Source organism: Hylobates moloch, unplaced genomic scaffold (assembly GCF_009828535.3).
Source record: "Hylobates moloch isolate HMO894 unplaced genomic scaffold, HMol_V3 SCAFFOLD_9, whole genome shotgun sequence".
In the NCBI taxonomy this organism is placed as follows: domain Eukaryota; kingdom Metazoa; phylum Chordata; class Mammalia; order Primates; family Hylobatidae; genus Hylobates; species Hylobates moloch.
The window spans coordinates 24,622,482-24,642,966 of record NW_026652284.1 but is presented as its reverse complement, the minus strand read 5'-3'; the positions used below and the strand labels follow the sequence as shown (position 1 = coordinate 24,642,966).

General features: G+C 50.0%; 1 protein-coding gene across 1 annotated transcript in view; it reads right to left on the bottom strand.

The window, feature by feature from the left end:
* Positions 1-18,004, bottom strand: part of RPS6KA1 (ribosomal protein S6 kinase A1) — a 78,940-nt gene extending 60,936 nt beyond the window's left edge. The window contains exons 1-2 of the mRNA XM_058444448.1: positions 17,654-18,004; positions 16,072-16,193 (exon numbers count right to left, since the gene is read on the bottom strand). The gene's annotated coding sequence lies outside the window, so the exon portion shown is untranslated. The remainder of the gene's footprint in view (positions 1-16,071; positions 16,194-17,653) is intronic.
* Between the last annotated feature and the right edge of the window lie 2,481 nt (positions 18,005-20,485).

Below are 20,485 nucleotides of genomic sequence, written 5' to 3'. Positions count from 1 at the left end.
AGAACCCATCTAAAAAAAAAAAAAAATTTGATGAAGCACAAGTAAAGTGCAATAAAATGAGGTATGACTACACTCGTTTTGTTTGCTGTGCACAGGTTGTTAAATATCTCAGATTACTTGCCATCATTCCAATTTAAAATTAAATTAACAACAAAATAAATAAATAAGATTTTAAAAATACAACTTTCTAGCTTCTTTAAAAATATGGCCATCCTGGCCCACATTCCTGCTTTATAACCATCAGCAGGAATGGAGTAGCCACCTCTTTTAGATGAGGCTAGTTTGTCAAACTGCCATAGTCCCCATTGTCTGAACTCCTCACGCATTTAACTTCCTTATGTTACCCACCTGCTCCTATGGGCTGGAAGGTAGGGAGATGCTGGGATCAGTAACTCCATTTTGCAGTTAAGGAAACAGGCTCACAAGGATTGTCCAAGGTCAGACAGCTAGTAAGTATGACTCCAAGGCCTGTACTCTCTCAATTCCACTGCTAGGCCTGCCTTTCTGTTTTTAACACACTGTTCCACAAAGGAGTTCAAGCAAGTCATAAAAATACATAAGAAAAATTAAGCATTTATCTTGTCTGTCTTGTATAAACTATATTTCAAAAGAATCAAATAATGAATGAGAAAAAGTTCTTTACACTGAGCTAATGAATGCAAAAAGAATGAGAGAATTAGAAAATTATTTTGCAATAGCTAATAAAAATGAATCATTAGTGGATAATAAAGCCAATAGGTGAAGGGTTGATGGGAAATTTTATACTGAAGAGGGCATTAAACCCACTGATCAATCAGTAAAAATGTCAACTAGACATATGTGTCTCCAGACGTGATGTAATAATAAGTACACAGCAGTACACAGCACTGTTACCAATAAGGTATTCTTTTTTTTTTTTTTTTTTTTGAGACGGAGTCTCGCTCTGTCGCCCAGGCTGGAGTGCAGTGGTGCACTCTCCACTCACTGCAAGCTCCGCCTCCCGGGTTCACGCCATTCTCCTGCCTCAGCCTCTCCGAGTAGCTGGGACTACAGGCGCCCGCCACCATGCCCGGCTAATTTTTTTGTATTTTTAGTAGAGACGGGGTTTCACCGTGGTCTCGATCTCCTGACCTCATGATCTGCCCGCCTTGGCCTCCCAAAGTGCTGGGATTACAAGTGTGAGCCACTGCGCCCGGCCTGCCAATAAGGTATTCTTGAAACACTCAGGGGGCCAGGTACAGTGGCTCACACCTGTAATACCAGTACTTTGGGAGGCCGAGGTGGGAGGATCACTGAAGCTCAGGAGTTCAAGACCAGCCTGGGCCACATAGTGAGACCTCATTTCTACAAAAATATTAAAAAGTAGCCAGGTGTGGCCGGGTGCGGTGGCTCAAGCCTGTAATCCCAGCACTTTGGGAGGCCAAGGTGGGTAGACCACGAAGTCAGGCCTTCAAGACCAGCCTGGCCAATATGGTGAAACCCCATCTCCAATAAAAACACAAAAATTAGCCAGGCATGGCAGCGGGCGCCTGCAGTCCCAGCTACTCGGGAGGCTAAGGCAGAAGAATCGCTTCAACCTGGGAGGCGGAGGTTACAATGAGCCAAGATCACGCCACTGCACTCCAGCCTGGGCGACAGAGTGAGACCCCATCTCAAAAAAAAAGTAGCCAGGTGTGATGGCGTGCCTGTAGTCCCAACTACTTGGGAGGCTGAGGCAGGAAGTCAACGCTGTAGTGAGCCATGATTGTGCCACTGCACTCCAGCCTGGGCGACAGAGCGAGACCCTGTCTCAAAAAAGAAAAAAAAAAGAAAGAAAAAGAAACATTCAGGCATTCTTGAATCTAACTAAGCCTCTGGATCTAACTTTCAGTTTGCTGGAAATACAAGGGGCAGAAAAACAAGGTAAAATACACTACCGAGTCTGGGTGTGGTGGCTCACACTTGTAATCCCAGTACTTCGGGAGGCCAAGGCGGGTAGATCACCTGAGGTCAGGAGTTTGAGACTAGCCTGGCCAACATGGTGAAACCACATCTCTACTAAAATTACCCAGGCGTAGTGGCAGGTGGCTGTAATCCCAGCCACTCGGGAGGCTGAGGCAAGAGAATTGCTTGAACCTGGAGGCGGAGGTTGCAGTGAGCCAAGATCGTGCCACTGCACTCCAGCCTGGGCGACAGAGCAAGACTCCGTCTCAAAACAAAATTCTCAAAAAGTTCTTTATATTGAGCTAATGAATGCAAAAAGAATGAGAGAATTAGAAAGTTAGAAACAAACGAACTACTGGGGCCTGGCACAGTGGCTCACGCCTGTAATCCCAGCACTTTGGGAGGCTAAGGTGGGTGGATCACGAGGTCAGGAGTTCGAGACCAGCCTGACCAAGATGGTGAAACCCTATCTCTACTAAAAAAAATAGAAAAATTAGCCGGGCACGGTGGCGGGTACGTGTAATCCCTACTACTCATGAGGCTGACGCAGGAGAATTGCTTGAAGCCGGGAGGCAGGGGTTGCAATGAGCCGAGATCGTGCCACTGTACTCTAGTCTGGGCGACAGAGCAAGACTGTGTCTCAAAAAAGAAAAACATACACTACTGGAAAGTAATCAGCCAAATCTGAAATGTAGGAACTTTTACAGGACAAATATTCTGGTTTCTTCTACAACTCAATAGCATTAAAAAATGGAAAAAAAAGTGGAGCTGATCAAAAGTTACTTAAGAGACATATCAACCAAGTGAAGTGTGTGGATCTTGTTGAATCCTGATTGGAACAAACCAACTATTAAAGAAATTTGAGGCCGGGCACGGTGGCTCACGCCTGTAATCCCAGCACTTTGGGAGGCCTAGGTGGGCTGATCACCGGGTAAGGAGTTCGAGACCAGCCTGGCCAATACAGTGAAACCCCGTCTCTACTAAAAATACAAAAAATTAGCCTGGTGTGGTGGCAAGTACCTGTAATCCCAACTACTAGGGAGGCTGAGGCAGGAGAATCGCTTGAATCCAGGAGGCGGAGGTTGCAGTGAGCCGAGATCAAACCACTGCACTCCAGCCTGAGTGACAGAGTGAGGCTCTGTCTCAAAAAAAAAAAAAAAAAAAAGAAATTTGAACATGGACTAGGTATTAAATAATTTTAAGGAATTTGCATAAATTTTGTCTATTAGGTGTGACAGTAGCATTGGAGTTATGTTTGAAAAAATCTTTTTTTTTTTTTTTTTTTTTGAGACAGTCTCGCTCTGTTGCCCAGGCTGGAGTGTAGTGGCCAGATCTCGGCTCATGGCAACCTCTGCCTCCCAGGTTCATGCCATTCTCCTGCCTCAGCCTCCCATGAAAAAATCTTATTTGAGATTGATAATGAAATAATTCAGGTGAATTGATATGTCTGGAATTTGCTTTATAATACTCTAGAGAGAGGAAAAAGTGGGGAAGTGGATGAAACAAGATTGGCAAAATGTTGATAATTATTGAAGGTGTGTGGTAGGTACATAATAATTTATTATTTTTTGAGACGAAGTCTCACTCTGTCGCCCAAGCTGGAGTGCAGTGGCAAGATATCGGCTCACTGCAACCTCCACCTCCTGGGTTCAAGCGATTCTCCTGCCTCAGCCTCTCAAGTAGCTGGGACTACAGCCACGTGCCACCATGCCCGGCTAATGCTTGTATTTTTAGTAGAGACGGGGTTTCACTGTTTTGGCCAGGCTGGTCTTGAACTCCTAACCTCATGATCTGCCCACCTTGACCTCCCAAAGTCCTGGGATTACAGGGGTGAGCCACCGTGCCTGGTCATGATAATTTATTATATTCTCTCTACTTTTATGTATGCTTAAAAATTTCCAAAATTAAAAGTTTTTTTTTTAATTTTTATTTTTTGAGAGACAGTGTCTTGCCATGTTTCCTAGGATATAATCGGACTCCTGGCATGCACCACCGCATTGAGCTTATTCTTTACTTTTAGCCTTAAAAAATATTTTTATTATACCAAGCCAGGTGTGTATCTATAGTCTCAGCTACTTGGGAGCTTGAGCTGGGAGTACTGCTTGAGCCCAGGAGTCCGAATCTAGCCTGGGCAACATAGCAAGACCTCCTCTGTTTTTTTTTTTTTTTTTTTTTTTTTTTTTTAAAGTAAGTAAGAGAATTGGGGCCGGGCGTGGTGGCTCACGCCTGTAATCCCAACACTTTGGGAGGCCGAAGCGGGTGGATCACTTGAAGTCAGGAGTTCGAGACCAGCCTGGCCAACATGGTGAAACGCTATTTCTACTAAAAATATAAAATTTAGCTGGGCATGGCAGCATGCACCTGTAATCCCAGCTATTCGGAAGGCTAAGACCAGAGAATTGCTTGAACCTGGGAGGTGGAGGTTGCAGTGAGCCCAGATTGCACCACTGCACTCCAGCCTGGGTGACAGAGCAAGACTCCATCTCAAAAAAAAAAAAAAAAAGAAAGAAAGAAAGAAAGAAAGAAAGAAAATTGGGACAAAAAATAATAAAGATATAGAAAAGTTCTGAGCTTCTTACCAACCAAAACAAAGAGGGAAAGAAGAATCATGCTAACCAAGAGGTTTATAAAACCAACAAACCAGCAGTTTCTTGTAATCATAAGGATTCTGGGGCCTGGTGCGGTGGCTCACGCCTGTAATCCCAGCACTTTGGGAGGCCGAGGCGGGTGCATCACCTGAGGTCGGGAGTTGGAGACTAGCCTGGCCAACATGGTGAAACCCTGTCTCTACTACAAATACAAAAATTAGCCGGGCGTGGTGGTACTTGCCTGTAGTTCCAGCTACTGGGGAGGCTGAGGCAGGAGAATGGCTTGAACCTGGGAGGCGGAGATTGGGGTGAGCCAAGATCGCGCCTGGGCACTCCAGCCTGGGCAACAAGAGCGAAACTCCGTCTCAGAGAAAAAAAAAAAAAAAAGTATTCTGGTGGTAGCAAAATTCCCATTCATTATGGCCTACCTGTTCACTAGTCGAAAGGCCAGTCACCTGTTCTTATTTGACGATAATGAGGAACTGGAAAAGAGCTGGTGGCAACAGAAGGAGAATGAGACGGAGAAAGGTGGCCCTTACAGGATCGGGAGGAAGAAAGGCGGTCCATTTGGGGTAGAGGGCACAGAATGAGCAAGGCTAGGGAGGCTATTCTATTCTCATAAAAGGAAAAATAAACAAAATGTATAAAACCAATCCCATTCTCCCTACTTGCGCGCGCACGCACACACACACACACACACACACACACACCCCCATTCCAACTCCAAAAAGCACTGCAAAAAAGCAAAAGCCTTTACCAAAGTTCTCTGGAGGACATTGCAAAGGGGTTACACAGCACATCTCACAGCAAGATGTCCATTCATTCATTTCTTAGAGACAGGGTCTCTGTCACCCAGGACAGAGTGGCTGCTCACTGCAGCCTCGACCTCCTGGGCTCAAGTGATCCTCCCACCCCAGCCTCCGGAGTAGCTGGAACTACAGGCGGATGACAGCACCTGGCAAATTTTGTTTATATTTTGTAGAGACAGGGTCTCTCAGTGTTGCCCGGACTGGACTCAAACTCCTGGCCTCAAGCAATCCCTCTCCCTCAGGCTCCCAAAGTGTTGCTATTAAGGCATGAGCCACACACAGAGCCCGGCCAAGATGTCCTTTCTTTTCTTTTTTTCCTTTTCTGTTTTTGAGACAGAACCTCGCTCTGTCGCCCAGGCTGGAGTGCAGTGGCACGATCTCGATCTTGGTGGCTCACTGTAACCTCTGCCTCCCAGGTTCAAGCGAGTGTCCTGCCTCAGCCTCCACAGTAGTTAGGATTACAGGCGCGCGTCTCCACGCCTGGCTAATTTGTTGTATTTTTTGGCAGAGACGGGGTCTTTCTATGTTGCCCAGGCTGGTCTCAAATTCCTGGCCTCAAGCAATCCGCCCACCTCGGACTCCTAAAGTGCTGGGATTACAGTTGTGCCTGGCCACTTTTACATAAAAAAACTTTTCTGAGGGAAAAACAGGCAGGAAGAATTTCCGGGTATTTCCAGGCCGAATGGCTAACAAGACATGACAGAAAAAAAAGGGCCCCAAGGACCCCGCACCTCGGTCCTATCCCTGTGCAGTTTGAGCTCTTCCGCCCTCAAAGTGCCCTTCTGGCCACCACCTGGTCCTCTTTTGCAAAGACTGCACGAGAAAGGAGCCAGCCGAGGTGCCCTCAGGTCCAAGCCCTGTGACCTGGAGCTCCTTCTCCATGTGGCTTGAGGTCCCAAGGTTTCCCCAATGCCCAATCCTTTTGAAACTGAATATGAAGGAGGGGCTCTGAGGGACCCCCATCGCTTTGCCAGGTTTTCAGAGTGGGGCTCCCCCTGCAGTTGTGGAAAGAGGGAGTCGCGGAGTCCCCAAACCCTTGAAGGGCAGATCTGGACCGTTCCTGGAATGTGGGAAATAAGTGAGACCGCATACTGGGGCTGCATCAGCCCGTCTCTAGAAAAACCATCGCCTCCGGATCTGGCCCCCAGATTGAGTCCCAGGATTTCCGGGCTGGTTCCAAGAACCTGATCCGGAAAATGGGCGGGGTTCCTTTCTCCTCCCCCTTCCCCTCGGGCCGGTTGGGCACAGTACCTGGGACCCAAATCTGGACCTAATACGAAGGCCGCCCATCCAGCGCCCTGACTCAGCTGGCGTTGTGCTCCCTCAAGCCACTCGCGGGTGCTGGGGACGCCCCTCCGCGTCCCGCGGCCCCCACCCCCATTTCCGCGTAGTCCCGGCTCCCGTCACCCCGCGCGCGCCCCGCGGGAACCCGAGCCCGCCGACCCCGCCCTTCCAGGCCCCGCCCCCGGTGACGCCCCGCCCCGGCACGTGCGCGCGCGTGGTCTGCCAGCTTCTCTGTGCCTGCAAGGCGACCCCTAAGCGCAATCCCTGGGACCCGCGGTCGGAGGGCTGGGCTGAAGGTGGCAGCGCTCAGGGAAGGAGGCGGAGGCAGAGGCCTCTTTCTTCCCCCGAGGTGGAGAGGGCCCCGGGTCGGAGGAGCGAGGGCCGCACCGCTGGAGCCCACTCCCGCCTCCTTCCCCACGGGCCGGCGCACTTGGGAGCTGGACCGGACGCTCTTTCTGGGCTCGGAGCAGGCGCGGGCCCGGGTTGAGCCGAGCGTGAGCAGGGGCATGCTCTAGCTGGGGGCTGGCCAGATGCCCTCCAGGTGCGCAGCGCGTGACCTGCGGCAGGGCGGGGCGGCCCCACAAGAGTTCTTCGAGGGTGGCGGGCGAGTCACGTGAGCAGGGGTTGGGGTCCGCCGGATAATCGGGGATGCGGGAGCCCGCTGGAGGAGTGGAGGGGCGCCTTGGGGAACGGCAGTTAAGCCCCAGCGACGCTCCCGGCCTGGATGTCGGGCCGTGTCCTGGTCAAGGCTGGGGAGCTGGGCCGAGGTGCCCCATCCCGCGGGCGCCGCCTCCCAGGTGGGGCGCGGAGCTCGGCTCTGCGCCGCCACCGTGTGGCCGAAGGGGGCAGCGCCTGCTAGGTGCCAGGAGGCTCCTCGGGGCTGACGGCGGGGACCCGCACGGGGCACCGAGGAGCCTCTGGGCGATCGGCTTTCGATACCCTGCCCCCTTCCGAGCTAGGGTCCAGGAGTGGGGTTGAGGTTGCCATGGCGACGGGTGCGCGGGCTGGTATCTTCCTCTGGCTGCTGTGGGGCCGGGGCGTGGACACCCAGCATCTGCCTCCACCCTGCTCACTGAATCACCTGGTGTGGACGAGGATTATCCTTCCCAAAAGCAGCCAGGCCTCCCAACAACCAACCAGCTTTTTTTTTTTTTTTTTTTTTTTAAATAGAGACAGGGTCTCGCTCTGTTGGCCAGGCTGGCCTCCCAAAGTGCTGGGGTTACAGGCATGAGTCCCCGCGCCCAGCCCCAGCTTTCTTTTTTTTTTTTTTTTTTTGCTGGAGTTCAGCAGTATGATCTCGGCTCACTACACCCTCCGCCTCCAAGGTTCAAGCCATTCTCCTGCCTCAGCCTCCCAAGTAGCTGGGACTACAGGCACGAGACACCACGCCTGGCTAATTTTTGTATTTTTAGTAGAGACGGGGTTTTGCCAAGGGGAGGCCAAGGCAGGTGGATCACGACGTCAGGAGTTCAAGATCAGCCTGGCCAACATGGTGAAACCTCATCTCTACTAAAAATACAACAATTAGCCAGGCATGGTGGTGCACACCTGTAGTCTCAGTTACTCGGGAGGCTGAGGCAGGAGAATTGCTTGAACTCGGGAGGCAGAGGTTGCAGTGAGTCCAGATCATGCCACTGCACTCCAGTCTGGGCGACAGAGCAAGACTGTCTCAAAAAAAAAAAAAAAAGAAAAAGAAAAATACCTAGGGCCCCCAGCTGTAGTCATGTCCCGTTCTGGAAAACACTACCATAGGGAATTACTGGAAGTACCCTGGGGAGGTAGGATGAAGCCACTGTTGGTTGAGCAAGGTTGTCTGTGTATCAAGTAAGGAGGCTTGCTGCTTTTCATAATTCTTTCTGAGCCCCAGATCTATCAGCATATCTGATCTTAACCTTCCCTGCTGGCAACACTTCGGTGACTCCCAGTTCTCTTCCAGACAAAGAGCAAATGTCTTAACATGGCCTGCAAGGCCCTTTGGGATCTTGGGATAGGTCCACCATGGCTCCACTGGGCTGGTGAATGAGGGAATGAGATAGGAGAACCAAGAAACAGGGAGGACTTCCTGGAGGAAGTGCCATTTGAGCTGAAATCTCGCCAATTTATGTGCGAGAACCAGGTGATTGTGGTGAAGCGCTTTCAGGGAAAAGGAACAGCATGTAAACAGTTCCTGAGACAGGAGGAAACCTTGTGCATGTGACCACCTGAAAGAGGCCTGAAGAAGGAACTGGAGGAGTCTGCAGAGGCCAGACCCTGAGTGCCTGGTGCAACACAGACTGTGATCTTTTTTTTTTTTTTTTTGAGACAGTCTCACTCTGTTGCCCAGGCTGGAGTGCAGTTGTGCCATCCATGGCTTACTGCAGCATCGACCTCCTAGGCTCAAGCAATCCTTCCACCTCAGCCTCCCTAGCAGCTGGGACTACAGGTGTGCGCCACTATGCCTGGCTAATTTTTGTACTTTTGTAGAGCCAGGGTTTCCCTGTGTTGCCCAGGCTTAGACTGTGATCTTAATACTGTGCTATCAGAAGCCATTCAGAGTTCTAAGCGGGGGGATGACTTTTATTCAATGACGTGAACAACAAATACTTTGTTTTTTTTTTGTTTTTTTTTTTTGTTTGTTTTTTTGAGACAGAGTCTGGCTGTCGCCCAGGCTGGAGTGCAGTGGCGCGATCTCGGCTCACTGCAGGCTCCGCCCCCTGGAGTTCACGCCATTCTCCTGCCTCAGCCTCCCAAGTAGCTGGGACTACAGGCACCCGCCACCACGCCCAGCTAATTTTTTGTATTTTTAGTAGAGATGGGGTTTCACCGTGTTAGCCAGGATGGTCTCGATCTCCTGACCTTATGATCCGCCCGCCTCGGCCTCCCAAAGTGCTGGGATTACAGGCGTGAGCCACAGTGCCCAGCCAACAAATACTTCTTGAGCGCCTACTACATGTAGAATGCTGGGGATTTATAGTAACCAGACTCTTGCAGTCTCTGTCATTGGGAAGCTTATACTCTTTTCTTTTCCTAATCAAAGTTATATATGCACAAAGTTTAAACAGATAAGTTTTTATAAAAACAGCAGGCTGGGCATGATTATCACACCTATAATCTCAGCACTTTGGGAGGCCAAGGTGGGAGGACTGCTTGAGCGCAGGAGTTCAAGACCAGCCTGGGCAACATAGTGAGACCTCCATCTCTACTAAGAAGACAAAAAGACATTCCCCATTCCACTGAACCAGAGGCACCCATTTTCAACTCTTTTAACTGACTATATTTTATATTTATCTCCATATCTCGAAATAAACGTGCTTGTTGTGCTCTTTCTTGATGTTTCAGTTATAGACACTATCTCTTGTTTTTCTACCATGGAAAATAGTTTTATTTTTTGGGTTTTTGTGAGACAGCGTCTCACTCTGTCACCCAGGCTGGAGTGCAGTGGTGCCATCCATGGCTCACTGCAGCCTCGACCTTCCTGGTTCAACTGATCCTCAGCTCAGCCTCTTGAGTAGCTGGGACAATAGGTGCGCACCACCATGCCAGGCTAATATCTTTTTCTGGTTTTTGTAGAGATAGGGTCTCACTTTTGTTGCCCAGGCTGGAGGAAGATAGTTTTAACACTTCCCATCACCAGCCATACACATAATCCCCATCTCTCTAAACTGCCATCATAATTTTGTTCAATTCTCATTGTTTACATTATTCTATGGCGCTGTGATTCCTTTCCTCTACAAGTTTTTGTTTTCCCTGCAGCTCTTAATTGTCCTGTTTTGCCACTTGCTTAGTGTATTCCACTCCCTACCAGGTATCTAAATCTCTTCTCAAGATGTTCAGACAGGCTGGGCGCGGTGGCTCACGCCTGTAATCCCAGCACTCTGGGAGGCTGAGGCAGGCGGATCAGAGGGTCAGGAGATTGAGACCATCCTGGCTAACACGGTGAAACCCCGTCTCTACTAAAAAACATAAAAAATTAGTGGGGCGTGGTGGTGGGCGCCTGTAGTCCCAGCTGCTAGCTAGGGAGGCTGAGACAGGAGAATGGCGTGAGCCCGGGAGACCAAGCTTGCACTGAGCCGAGATCACGCCACTGCACTCCAGCCTGGGAGACAGAGCAAGACTCTGTCTCAAAAAAAAAAAAAAAAAAAAAAGATAGACAAATCAGGTATCTCAGGTTGGTCTCTCTGGAAGGTACAGAGAAGAGGTTTGTTAGGGATCGACACCTATGAAAGGAAGTGGGAGGAAGCAGGATTGGGCAGAAGTCAAACTACATACAGTGCAGGCCTGGCAAAGCCTAGGCCAACCTGGCAAGGAGCTCTGGAGTGAGTTTTGCCCATCAGAGTGTGCCAAGCCTGGCAGGAATGGCCAGGCCTTTATGCCGCTGCCTGGCTCAGTCACCTGATGGGGGCTGCCCTGTGGAAGGATGTGGTCTTGGGCGAGGCAGCTATCTGCATCTGAGGCCAGCCCTGGAGCTGACAGCTGGAGGCTGTCCACTGTCCAAACTCCCTGCAGCTGGGCAGCAGGCCCTTCCTTGAACGGCGGGCAGGGTTGGGGGGCGGGTTGGGAGGCTCATCTCCATGACTACCACATCAATCTTCTATCACTTTCATGTTCTTGAAGAAGTTTTCTTGGAGTCCTCTGTTCTGCCCCAGTCTGGAGTGTTTGCCCTTTATACCTGGTGAGCAGGTATCACTCTGGGCAGGGAAAGATCCAGATTGTTTAGGGTCTAAAACTTATGCAGGCATGGTGTGGTGGCTCAGAACTTTGGGAGGCCAAAGTGAGAGAATCTAGGCCAGGAGTTCAAGACCAGCCTGGGCAACATAACAAGCCCCACTTTCTACCATCAGTCATTCAATCCAAAATTAGCTGGGTGTGGTGGAAGTTGAGGCAGGAGGATTGCTTGAGCCCAGGAGGTCAAGGCTGCATTGAGGCGTGTTTGCTTCACTGTATTCCAGCCTGGGCGAAAGAGTGAGGCCTTGTTCCCCGCCCCCCCAAAAAAAGCTTATACATTCTGAGTCCTTTTATTTATTTGTTTATTTAGAGACAGTCTGGCTCTGTCATCCAGGCTGGAGTGCAGTGGCGCCATCCTAGCTCACTGCAACCTCCACCTCCGGGGTTCAAACGATTCTCGTGCCTCAGCCTCCCGAGTAGCTGGGATTACAGGCGTGTGCCACCATGCCTGGCTAATTCTTTTGTATTTTTAGTAGAGACAGGGTTTCACCATGTCGGCCAGGCTGGTCTCTTAACTCCAGGCCTCAGGTGATCCATCTGCCTCAGCCTCCCAAAGTGCTGGGATTACAGGTATGAGCCACTGCTGGCCTTTGTTTTGTTTTGTGTTTGTTTTTGTTTTTGTTTTTTTGAGATGGAGTCTCAGTCTGTCACCCAGGCTGGAGTGCAGTGGCACGATCTCTGCTCACTGCAGCCTCCGCCTCCAGGGTTCAAGTGATTCTTCTGCCTCAGCCTCCCAAGTCTCAGTGGTGCCATCTCTGCTTACTGCAGCCTCAAACTCCTGAGCTCAAGCAATCCTCCCAATCCTCCCACCTCAGTCTCCTTAGTAGCTGGGACCACAGGTGCTCACCACTATGCCCAGCCAGTTTTTTGCATTTTTAGTAAAGATGGGGTTTCACCATGTTGGCCAGGCTGGTCTTGAACTCCCTACCTCAGGTGATCCGCCCGCCTCGACCTCCCAAAGTGCTGGGATAACAGGTGTGAGCCACCGTACCCAACCTATTATTTTTTATTGAGACAGGGTCTTGCTCTGTCGCCCAGGCTGGAGTGCAATGGCGCCATCTCTGCTCACTGAAACCTGGACCTCCCGGGCTCAATTGATCTGCTCTCCTCAGCCTTCCGAGTAGCTGAGATAAAGGTGCATACCACAGTGCTGGGCTAATTTTTGTATTTTTTCTTTTTCTTTTTTTTTGAGATGGAGTCTCACTCTGTCGCCCCGGCTGGAGTGCAGTGGCGTGATCTCAGCTCACTGCAACCTCTGCTTCCTGGGTTCAAATGATTCTCCTGCCTTAGCCTCCCGAGTAGCTGGGACTACAGACAGGCACGTGCCACCACACCGGCTAATTTTTTGTATTTTTAGTAGAGACCGTGTTAGCCAGGATGGTCTCAATTTCCTGACCTTGTGATCCGCCCGCCTCAGCTTCCCAAAGTGCTGGGATTACAGGCGTGAGCCACCGCGCCCAGCAATTTTTGTATTTTTTGTAGAGACAAGGTTTCACCATGTTGCTCAGGCTGGTTTAGAACTCATGAGCTCAAGCGATCCGTCTGCCCGCCTTGGCCTCCCAAAGTGCTGGGATTACAGTCATGAGCCACTGCGCCTGGCCTTTCAGTTTTTAATTGATTCCTCCCCTCTGTTTTCTCTTTCTTTCTTTCTCAGGCTAGAGTGCCATGGCTCTATCTCCTTGTTGCAGCCTCTGCCTCCAGGAGAGTCAAGCCATCCTCCCACCTCAGCCTCCTGAGTAGCTGGGACTACAGGCTCGAGCCACCACTCCCGGCTAATTTTTGTATTTTTTTCTAGAGATGGGGTTTCACCATGTTGCCCAAGCTGGTCTTGGACTCCTGGGTTCAAGCGATCTGCCAGCCTCAGCCTCAGCCTCCCAAAGTGCTGGGATTACAGGTGTGAGCCACTATGCCCGGCCCTGGTCCCCTCTCTTTTCTATGCTTTCTCTTTCTGTAATTTCTTTAATTCAAATGTTGGGTGTCCTGGACCAGGCCCCTAATTTTCTTTTTCCTTCCCCTTTTTTATCCCTTTTTCTCTTTGTTCTACTATCTGGAAAATTTCTCCAAATTTATCTTCCAACCCTTTCATTTGAATTTTTAAATCGCAAGGACTTTTTGTTGGTGGTGGTGGTTGACTGTTTCTTTTGTTTGTTTGTTTGTTTTTGAGACAGTCTTGCTCTGTCACCCAGGCTGGAGTGCAGTGGCGCGATTTTGGCTCACTGAAACCTTCGCCTCCCCAGTTCAAGTGATTCTCCTGTCTCAGCCTCCCGAGTAGCTGGGATTACAGGTGTGCGCCACCATGCCCATCTAATTTTTGTATTTTTAGTAGAGATGGGGTTTCACCATCTTGGCCAGGCTGGTCTCGAACTCCTGACCTTGTGATCCGCCTGCCTCAGCCTCCCAAAGTACTGGGATTACAGGCACGAGTCACCGTGCCTGGCCTTGACAGTTTCTTTTTAAAGTAACATCTTCTTCGTCCGGGCATGGTGTATTTTTGTATTAAAAAATACAAAAATTTGCCGGGCATTGTGGTGTGCACCTGTAATCCCAGCTACTTGGGAGGCTGGGACAGAAGAATTGCTTGAACCCAGGAGGCGGACGTTGCAGTGAGCCAAGATTGCACCACTATACTCCAGCCTGGGTGACAGAGCAAGATTCTGTCTCCCAAAAAAGTAATAAATAAAATAACATCCTCTTCTTGCATCATAGATGTAATATCTTCTCTTCTCTCTCTGAAGATGTTAACGGTAGGTCTTTCTTCTTGGCTTGGTCAGATTTCCTTTAGACAACACTTTTCCTGCTCTCTTGCCTAGGGAGCAAAGCCATGGCGGCCAGCCTTCTGGGAGCCAATTTGGGAAGCACGGTTGGTGTGGGGTCTCAGCATTCACAGTGTGTGTGTTCACTTCATCTCCTGATTTGGGGAGGATACCCCCGCCCTCAGCCGTGCCCGTGATCTCTCATTCCAGTGATCCTGTTTTCTCCTCTCAGAGAATAAACCTCCAGTGTTCTGCCAGGATTAGGGAAGCCACCCAGGGACCTAATAATTTTCATCCTTAAACAGCAGGGTCCAACTCCTCCTTATTTTATTCCTCCTCACCCCCACAAACAGGTGCCTGAGCCTTTGGGGAGTCTGTGATCTGGACTGGGTGGGTTCTCCTCTTTCCCCACATCCAGTTTAGGGTACAGCTTTCATGAGTTTGCTGTGTAGTGACCACCTGACCATCTGCTTCCCAGCCTCCAAACGCTGTGCACTTGTCTCCTCCCTCATTCTCCCCATCTTAGTGGGCTTATGCCTTAAACAGAATCTCTTTACTGTAGTTTCAGTGAAGTTTTGGGAGGGAGTGAAATTGGATGTTCAGTTTGCAGAGCCTCTATTCTCGCCTAAACCAATACACAGATTAATAATTACAGACTGTGAGAGCTACAAAGGAAACAAATAGGGGGCCAAGATGAGAACAGGCAGGATGACTTAGATTTGAAAAATGCACACTTGTGTCTTTAAATATGTGTCTTACTGCACTCCCATCTGGGCGACAGAGCCGGACCCTGTCTCAAAAAAAAATAAAAGTAAAAATAAAAATAAAAGATGCGTCTTGCTCCTGTGCAGAGAAGATTGTCCAGGAACAAGCAGGGAGTGTGGGAGACAGTGAGGAAGCCACTGAGATCAAGGTGAGGGATGGGGTTGATTGGAAAGGTCATGGCTATAAAGCTAGAAGGAGCCATTTAGGATTAAGAGAGACTGTGACCTCCAGGAGGACCGGCACCATGTCCATTTTATTCCCTGATGTTTACATACCCAGAGCCTAACATGGTCCCGGCCACCACAGACATTGTATAAAATACTTGTGGAATGGACATGGTAGATGAGGAAGAGAGAGGAGTCCAGGATGACCTTCAGGTCCTCTGAGGGCTATGAGTGTGTAGCCAAAGGGAGCCACAGGTGGTGTGGGAGCAGGGGAATGACCAGGTGAGAGTCTTACCCGCGTCATCGGGCCCCTCCACTTCCTGGCCTGTCTCCCACCACACCCCCCACTCTGGCCTCCTCACTCAAGCACTTCCGTCTGCCTAACATTCCCTTTCCCTAGCCCCACTCCTTCCACCTGGCCACTCCACCGTCCGTCCTGGCCTCAGGAGGCCTCAGTCAAATTCTTTTTTTTTTTTTTGAGGCGGAGTCTCGCTCTGCCGCCCAGGCTGGAGTGCAGTGGCGCAATCTCGGCTCACTGCAAGCTCCGCTTCCCGGGTTCACGCCATTCTCCTGCCTCAGCCTCTCTGAGTAGCTGGGACTACAGGCGCCCGCCACCACGCCCGGCTGATTTTTTTTTTTATATTTTTAGTAGAGACAGGGTTTCACCGTGGTCTCGATCTCCTGACCTCGTGATCCGCCCGCCTCGGCCTCCCAAAGTGCTGGGATTACAAGCGTGAGCCACCGCGCCCAGCCAAGTCAAATTCTTATACCTGTTCTTTTTCTGCAGAACTCTTTTTTTTTTTGAGACGGAGTTTCGTTCTTGTTGCCCGGGCTGGAGTGCAATGGCACGATCTCAGCTCACGGCAACCTCAGCCTCCCGGGTTCAAGCGATTCTCCTGCCTCAGCCTCCCCTGTAACTGGGATTACAGGCATGCGCCACCACGCCCAGCTAATTTTGTATTTTTAATAAAGATGGGGTTTCTCCATGTTGGTCAGGCTGGTCTCGAACTCCTGACCTAAGGTGATCTGCCTGCCTCAGCCTCCCAAAGTGCTGGGATTACAGGCGTGAGCCGCCATGCCCGGTCTTCTGCAGAACTCTTACCTCAGTCTGCAGTTGTTGGGGTTCTGTGTTGAATGTCAGACTCCCTCATAGAATGTAGGCTTCATGAGCGAAGGAACTGCCTGTTTTGCTTGTCACTGTGTCCCCAGCACCTAGGACTGGACCTGGCACACAGAAGAGGGCCCAATAAATAGTTGTTGAATGAACTAAAGTGTCATCTTGCAAAAATGGTGGGACAGGGAAGAGGCTGAGGGGAGACCACAGAGGAGGCATAGTCACACCCAGGAGGGAGAGGCACAGTCTGGGCACAAGAGGAGCAGAAGCTCTGAGAGAGGGTCATTGTGGGGATTAAATGAGCACAGGGAGACCACTGTATGAGTGCTATTTCTTCCCTTCCTGAAGCCTCCTGCTCAGTCCGGGTCCACTGTTTCTCTGACTCTGGTCAGTGGTGGGCACAAAGGAGTAGAGGTTCTTCTTTGGTCTGGCCTGGGACTGAAGACAAGAGGAAGTATAATTTCCTATGATCTTCATTCAATAGATGAGGAAGCCAGGCCTCAGAGAGGAGAGGTGACTTGCCCAAGGTCACGCAGTCAGGGACAGAGCCAGGATTAGAACCTAAGCCTACTCAGACCCTGAGCCTAGGGTCTTCCCACGGTGCCTCCAAGCGTGCTGTTGACCCCTTTGTGGACAGGCTGGGAAAATTTCCTTCACCAGGAGATCCACAATGCTCTTCTCCCAGATCTAAGACACGCACACAACTCCCTTAGAAACTCAATGAGGCTGGGCATGGCGGCTCATGCCTGTAATCCCAGAAGTTTGGGAGGCCGAGGTGGGCAGATCATTTGAGGTCAGGAGTTTGAGACTAGCCTGGCCAACATAGTGAAACCCCATCTCTACTAAAAATACAAGAATTAGCCAGGCATGGTGGCGCATGCCTCTAATCCCAGCTACTGGAGAGGCTGAGGCAGGAGAATCGCTTGAACCAGGGAGGTGGAGGTTGCAGTGGGCCAAGATCACGACACTGCACTCCGGCCTGGGCAACAGAAAGAGACTCCGTCTCAAAACGAACCAACAGATGGGCGTGGTGGCTCAGGCCTGTAATCTCAACACTTTAGGAGGCCGAGGCGGCTGGATCACCTGAGGTCAGGAGTTTGAGACCAGCCTAGCTAACCTGGCTAACGTGGCAAAACCCTGTCTCTACTAAAAGTATAAAAATTAACTGGGCGTGGTGGTGAGCGCTTGTAATCCCAGCTACTTAGGAGGCTGAGGCAAGAGAATTGCTTGAACCTGGGAGGCAGAGGTTGGAGTGAGCTGAGATCACGCCACTGCACTCCAGCCTGGGCGACAGAACGAGACTCTGTCTGAAAACAAACAAACAAACAAAACAGAAATCCAGGAATGAGGGTCACCCCCTCTCCTCCCATCTCCTGTGCTGGGCCAGAGCCCGCCTGCAACTGCGGCTTAGGAGCTAGTTATAGACCCCAACCTCCACCCCGATCTCCAGTGTACTCAGGACGGCCAGAGAGGGGAAGTTGGGGCACAAAGGCAGGCCCAGGGTGGTAAGGGTCCCGGAACCAGGCGGCTTCAGGTTTGCATTCAGCTCTCCACTACCTTACTAACTTACCTTGGCTAAGTCACTTCACCTCCCTGAGCTCCATGTTATTCAGCTGTAAAACGGTTGGGGAAAAACCCTCTTCTTAGAGCTCTTCTGAGGTTGTTGACTTGAGATTGGTGGCCCATAGACACCCAGTCCATATTTATTGACTGGCTGGCTGGCTGATCAAATGCATGTTAGAGGTTTGTTAGCAAGGCCTGGCTCGCGGGGGGTTCTTGCGTGCTTCTCCTTGGTGCCTGGCCCTACCGTGCGCTGCAACTTTAATGCAGTCTCCTCTCCAAGCCTCAGTCCTATCCCACATGGGTCCTTCAGCCTGTTGGGTCACCTCGACCAGGCGCTGCTGCTGTGACAAACCAGCCCTCCCCTTCCCCCTACTTATGGTCTCTTCAATGCTTTCCAGCCAAGCCCCACCCCCGGCTTATGTCCCTCATTGTCCCACCTGTGGCCCTGCTTATGACCTCAGACTTGAAGCTTGTCTCTTCAACCTCTTGTATTTGCCCTCAATCACAGGTGACTTAGTCTCATAACATTGTTTGGTTCCTGTATAGCATCCAACAGTAAAGCCTGGTTTGACAAATTATAATACTGCATATTATGGGTATCCATGGCACACAGCAGTTAAGAACATAATTGATGAACTCAAAATGCCCAAATTCAAGTCCCAGCTCGACCACTCATTGGCTCTGTGACTTTGGGGAAATTATTTAACTTTTCTACATTTCGGTTTCCTCATTTATAAAAGGGAATAACAAACAGCCTGGGCAACATAGCAAGACCCAGTGTCTACAAGAAATAATAAAACCAGCCAGGCATAGTGGTGCATGCCTGTGGCCCAGACTACTCAGGAGGCTAAGGTGGAGGATCACTCGAGTCCAGGAGTTGGAGGCTGTAGTGAGCTATGATCCAGCCCGGGTGACAGAGCAAGGCTCTGTCTCTTTAAACTTTTTTTTTTAATTAAAAAAAGTTTTTTTATTGTTTTTTCATTTTTACTTTTTTAGAGATGGGGTCTCATCATCTTGGCCAGGCTGGTCTTGAATTCCTGGGCTCAAGTGATCCTCCTGCCTCAATCTTCCTAAAGTGCTGGGATTACAGGCGTGAACCACCATGCCCAGCCAAGACTCTGTCTCAAGAAAATAATTAAAAAATAAAAATAAAATAAAATGGGGTTGGGCATGGTGGCTCACACCTGTAATTCTAGCACTTTGTGAGACCGAAGTTGGAGGACTGCTTGAGCCCAGGAGTTCGAGACCAGCCTGAGCAACGTAGGAAGAGCCCGTCTCTAAAAAAAAAAAAATTTTTTTAATTAGCTGGATGTGTGGTGCTCATCTGTAGTCACGAGGCAGAGATGGGGGGATTGCTTGAGCCCAGGAGGTCGACTTGCACTGAGCTATGATCCCACCATTGTACTCCAGCCTGGGTGACAGAGTGAGACCCTGTCTCAAAAAAAATTAAATTAAATTAAATGGGATAACAATAGTTTTTACCTGGTTAGGTTGTTGCTAAAAAATTAAATTACTTAGAAAGGAAGTTCTATAAGGGCAAGGATTTTGTTCACTGGTGCATCCCCCATGCCTAGCCTTGTGCCTGATGCAGATAAGCTATTCAATAAATGTTACAAGTGTGTGAAGTAGCAATGCACATAAAGCAGCACTGTCAAATAGAAATATAATGCAGCCGGGCGCGGTGGCTCACGCTTGTAATCCCAGCACTTTGGGAGGCCGAGGCGGGCGGATCACGAGGTCAGGAGATCGAGACCACGGTGAAACCCCGTCTCTACTAAAAATACAAAAAATTGGCCGGGCGCGGTGGCGGGCGCCTGTAGTCCCAGCTACTCGGAGAGGCTGAGGCAGGAGAATGGCGTGAACCCGGGAGGCGGAGCTTGCAGTGAAAAAAAAAAAAAAAAAAAAAAAAAAAAAAAAAAAAAAATTTAAACCTGACACTTTATTTGGGAGATGCAAGAATGATCCAATAGAAGAAATGGATAAGGAAAGCGAGGAGGTACCTGTGTAGGTTTAGTCTTAGAGGAGCAGAGGGATAGGTCCCAATCACAAGTTGAAAGTTTGGCTTTAGAGATCTCCCCCGTAATAGGAGGGGACCCAAGGGGTGTGTGCACTGTGCTGCAGGTAGGTAGTAGAGGAGGTGATGGGAAGACCAGGTAGCTCTTTTCTCACCACATCTTCTATCACCATGAAGTATGAAGGGAAATTGCTGATGTGGGTGAAGAAAGCAGGAGGTTGGAGATGGGAGATGAGGTGAAGGTGTCAAATAGTTTATCCAAGACAGGAAAGGTGCCTATATTAGGGAAAGTAATTGGAGAGTTTGGCAGTGTTGAGGGCCCATTTGAAATCTGCGGTTGTACCTATGAGGTGCGTCTAGTTAGCACGATGGTGTAGTACTCTTATGCAACGTCCAGCTGTTTGGGTACAGGTGCCAGCTAAGTGCTGGGTTAAGTGCGATAGAGAAGTGAGTTCAGTGTCTAACTCTCTTCGTGCTGGACCATAGAATCTAAGCTGACAAAGAAGGTATGTGAAGACAGGAGGGGACTGGTGGAGAAAAGGTGAGTTAGGTTAATGGGCTGGGTGTGGTGGCTCACGCCTGTAATCCTTGGACTTCAGGAGGCCAAGGCAGGAGGATGACGGAGTCTTGCTCAGTTGCCCAGGGTGGAGTGCAGTGGTGCGATCTTGGCTCACTGCAAGCTCCAACTCCCAGGTTCATGCCACTCTCCTGCCTCAGTCTCCTGAGTAGCTGGGACTACAGGTGCCCACCACCACGCCCGGCTAATTTTTTTTGTATTTTTAGTAGAGACGGGGTTTCACCATGTTAGCCAGGATGGTCTTTTTT